The sequence below is a fragment of the Cryptomeria japonica genome, chromosome 2 (assembly GCF_030272615.1).
Source record: "Cryptomeria japonica chromosome 2, Sugi_1.0, whole genome shotgun sequence".
Classification (NCBI taxonomy): domain Eukaryota; kingdom Viridiplantae; phylum Streptophyta; class Pinopsida; order Cupressales; family Cupressaceae; genus Cryptomeria; species Cryptomeria japonica.
In genome coordinates, this window is record NC_081406.1 from 430,467,221 (window position 1) to 430,471,740 (window position 4,520).

The 4,520-nt window shown below is 50.2% G+C and overlaps 1 non-coding gene across 1 annotated transcript; it reads left to right on the top strand.

Annotated features, from left to right (window-relative positions):
* Positions 1–4,154: 4,154 nt before the first annotated feature.
* Positions 4,155–4,308, top strand: LOC131062118 (5.8S ribosomal RNA). Its single transcript, XR_009110725.2, has one exon. It is a non-coding gene; the product is annotated as a 5.8S ribosomal RNA (ribosomal RNA).
* The last annotated feature ends 212 nt before the right edge of the window (positions 4,309–4,520 follow it).

Below are 4,520 nucleotides of genomic sequence, written 5' to 3' on the forward strand. Positions count from 1 at the left end.
GGCATCTCCCGCCTATTCAGCATTGTCCCACTCTCAGCACTCTCCTGGTCTCCTTGGCTTCTCTCTCCCGTGAGCGAGCTCTCTTCTCGAGTCTTTTCCATGTCCCATGGAGGTTGCCTTTTGAAATTTGGGCACACAAACATGATCGAATAAGAGCGGAATTGCCTATGAGGAGAAGCTCACCTTAGGGAGCAGCAATGCCGAGTGTTTCGATAAAGGGTAGAGGAAGTGTTGTTTGGGTGGTTGCACAAAAGAGTGCTACAGTTGCACTGAAGGTTGCTTCTTCATCTCTGACAAACTCTTCGAGGCAAAAAAGATTGTTTACGGGGTTGAGGTGGGACTGTTCATGCGAGGTGGGCCACCAAAAGTGTGTAGGGGGCATATACTTGGGAAATGGATGTCTCTGAGTGGACTTACTCAGTCGCATGCACAGTGCATTCTCTAACGGCAAGACTATCGTGAGCATGTGCGGTTCGGATGTTTTCGGGTAAAGGGTTCCATACGGGATGTTCTTCCTAGGCTCCTGTGAACCAAGACTCTGCATCGTCATGCTCTGGCTCTCGTGGGTGCTTCATGCCTCATCGAGCTATTTGTCATGGGCGATTAAGGTTGAGGCCTTCCTTTGAGAGGGGAATTGTTCAGGCTGGTCGAGGCGAGATTGTTCGTGCAGGGTGCACCACCAAAAGTGCATAGGGGGCATATTCTTGGGAAATGGATGTCTTTGAGTGGCCTTACTTGGTTGTGTGCATGGTGCACTCTCTCATGGCATGAATGTCATGAGCATCGATGATGCAGTGGTTTTCAAGTAATGAGTTCCGTATGGGATGTTCTTCCCAGGCTCTTGTGGGTCAAGGCCCCTTGTCATCATACTCCGGCCCGCGGAGGGTCCTGTTCCCCCATCGGGAGGGTCGCAGTGGTCACGGAGAATGGTTACCCAAGTCACGCTCGAAAGGGAATGATTTGTGCATCAGTCGAGATGTGCTCGTCTGTGTGGGTTGCACCACAACATGTGTGTAGGGGGCATATACCTGGGAAATGGATGTCTCTGAGTGGCCTTATAATTGAGGTGGCTGCGTGCACGGTGTTGCCTATTCAGATAGATGTGTCGTGAGCACGGTCATTTGGGATTTTTTGGGTAAAGGGTTCCATATGGGATGTTCTTCCCAGGTGCTTGTGAACTGGAGCTCCTTGATGCGACATTCTAACTTTCACACGTCTTTTCCTTCCAACACGATGTTCTTCGTCGATGCTTGGCGAGAGAGCCGGGCGACGGAAAATTGTTCTGTGCGGTCGACGATGGCTTTTCTGTGCGGGGTGCACCACTCCAAGTATGTAGGGGGCATATGCCTAGGAAATGGATGTCTCTGAGTGGCCTTACAATTGAGGTGGTCGCGCGCACGATGTATTTTGCATAGATTTGACATTCACGAGTAGGTTCGGCTTTGAGACCGAGGGTAAAGGGCTCTGTACGGTATATTCTTCCCAGGTGCTTATGAACTGAAGCTCCTTGTCGTACCTCTCTAGCCTGCACTCATGTTTTCCTCACTCCGGGTCTTGAGGAGCACACTGCTCGGTTCCCGCATCTCTATCCTTAGTCAACTTTGGGATGCAGGTGGGTTTTTTCTGATTGCAAGGATGGGCCACATGCTTTCTAATTTTGGTTTCCCATGAGGGCGGGTCTACCTCGCGGTCTCTCTGGCAGAGGCCCGGGGCAGCCCACTCGTGGCTGGAAGCTACCTGGTCGATCCTGCCAGTAGTCATATGCTTGTCTCAAAGATTAAGCCATGCATGTCTAAGTATGAACTATTTCAGACTGTGAAACTGCGGATGGCTCATTAAATCAGTTATAGCTTCTTTGATGGTACTTTGCTACTCGGATAACCATAGTAATTCTAGAGCTAATACGTGCACCAAATCCCAACTCTTGGAAGGGATGCATTTATTAGATAAAAGGTCAGTGTGGGCTCGCCCGCTACTTTGATGATTCATGATAACTCAATGGATCGCACGGCCTTTGTGCTGGTGATGCTTCATTCAAATTTATGCCCTATCAACTTTTGATGGTAGGATAGAGGCCTACCATGGTGGTGACGGGTGACGAAGAATTAGGGTTTGATTCTAGAGAGGGAGCCTGAGAAATGGCTACCACATCCAAGGAAGGCAGCAGGCGTGCAAATTACCCAATCCTGACATGGGGAGGTAGTGACAATAAATAACAATACTGGGCTCATCAAGTCTGGTAATTGGAATGAGTACAATCTAAATCCCTTAACGAGGATCCATTGGAGGGAAAGTCTGGTACCAGCAGCCACAGTAATTCTAGCTCCAATAGTGTATATTTAAGTTGTTGCAGTTAAAAAGCTCGTAGTTGGACCTTGGGTCATCACGGTCGGTCTGCCTACTTGGTGTGCACTGGCCCTCACGTCCCTTCTGCCGGCGGTGTGTTCCTGGCCTTAATTGGTTGGGTCGTGGTTTTGACACTGTTACTTTGAAAAAATTAGAGTGCTCAAAGCAATCCTACGCTCTGAATACATTAGCATGGAATAACGCGATAGGAGTCTGGTCCTATTCTGTTGGCCTTCGGGATCGGAGTAATGAAAAATAGGGACTGTCGAGGGCATTCGTATTTCATTGTCAGAGGTGAAATTCTTGGATTTATGGAAGACGAACCACTGCGAAAGCATTTGCCAAGGATGTTTTCATTAATCAAGAACGAATGTTGGGGGCTCGAAGATGATCAGATATCGTCCTACTCTCAACCATAAACGATGCCGACCAGGGATCGGCGGATGTTGCTCTAAGGACTCCGCCAGCACCTTCTGAGAAATCAGAGTGTTTGGGTTCCGAGGGGAGTATGGTCGCAAGGCTGAAACTTAAAGGAATTGACAGAAGGGCACCACCAGGAGTGGAGCTTGTGGCTTAATTTGACTCAACACGAGGAAACTTACCAGGTCCAGACATAGTAAGGATTGACAGATTGAGAACTCTTTCTTGATTCTATGGGTGGTGGTGCATGGCCATTCTTAGTTGGTGGAGCGATTTGTCTGGTTAATTCCGTTAATGAACAAGACCTCAGCCTGCTAACTAGCTATGCAAAGGTTCCCCTTCGCGGCTAGCTTCTTAGAGGGACTATGGCCTCTTAGGCCATGGAAGTTTGAGGCAATAATAGGTCTGTGATGCCCTTAGATGTTCTGGGTTGCATGTGCGCTACACTGATGCAACCAACGAGTTTTTCTCCCTGGCCCGAAATGTTCGGGAAATCTTGCCAAATTGCATCATGATGGGGATAGACCATTGCAATTATTGATCTACAACAAGGAATTCCTAGTAAGAACGAGTGATCAGCTCGCATTGACTACGTCCCTGCCCTTTATACACATCACCCGTCACTCCTACCGATTGAATGATCTGGTGAAGTGTTCGGATCGTGCTGACAGTGGCGGTTCCTGTCGGTGATGTCGCAAGAATTTCATTGAACCTTATCATTTAGAGGAAGGAGAAGTCATAACAAGGTTACCGTAGGTGAACCTGCGGTAGGATCATTGTCCGTTCTGGCCCCTGAATCATGCAGGGGAGGAGGAAAGGGAGGCACGTTGAGCTCGCCTCCTTCCCAACCCTCACCCTCGATGATGTGTGGATGGTTGGGCCTCACTGCATGGCTCAGCCCCGGGTTCCACACCGTTGGCTCGAGGTGATCGAAAGCCATGATCGGGTGCATGCCCTTTTCAGGAGAGGCCGAGTCTCTATCCCATCGAGTTTGTATGCCCCCGTTTATGTGCGCGGTGTGATCCCGGTGATCCGTCGGTTCTACGATGGGAAGTTGGGACTGCTGCAACCCCCCGTTACGTCTCCTAGGGGAACAACATGTCGCTTGGAGTGTTCCCCGCCGCCGATGAGTGCACTCTCGAGCGATCTCTCATGGGGCAGGAGCCATCCTCTGACTGCAAGGTTCTCTCGAGGCAGCAGCCTCTTATGCAATGCAATGGGGCAGGGACACGCACCCTTCCAGTGCCCCCTTGCACTAGCAGATGGTTCGTGTCAAACACCCTACATCGGTGCGACCCACAGCAAGAATTCCAAAACATTGAAGCGTGGCCCAGGCACCTTTGTGCATTTGGGTCACCAGAAAAAAAACATGAATAAGATAAAAACATGACTCTCAGCAACGGATATCTCAGCTCTTGCCACAATGAAGAATGTAGCGAAATGCGATACTTAGTGTGAATTGCAGAATCCCGTGAATCATCGAGTCTTTGAACGCAAGTTGCGCCCAAGGCCTTGGCCAAGGGAATGTCTGCTTGGGCATCGCACTCCAAAATCGCCCTCCTACACGGAGGAGCGGAGATGGTCGGTCGTGCCCGCCAGCAGCGTGGTCAGCTGAAATGAGCACGAGGTCCCTCGCCCCGTCGCGATGAGCGATGGCCTATGCAGGTCGGTGTTGGTTTGTGCGGGTCAAGCGAGGCCAAGTGTGGAACTTCAACCAGGCCATAGCGGCCTGCCAGCGTGTGGGTAAAATGTGC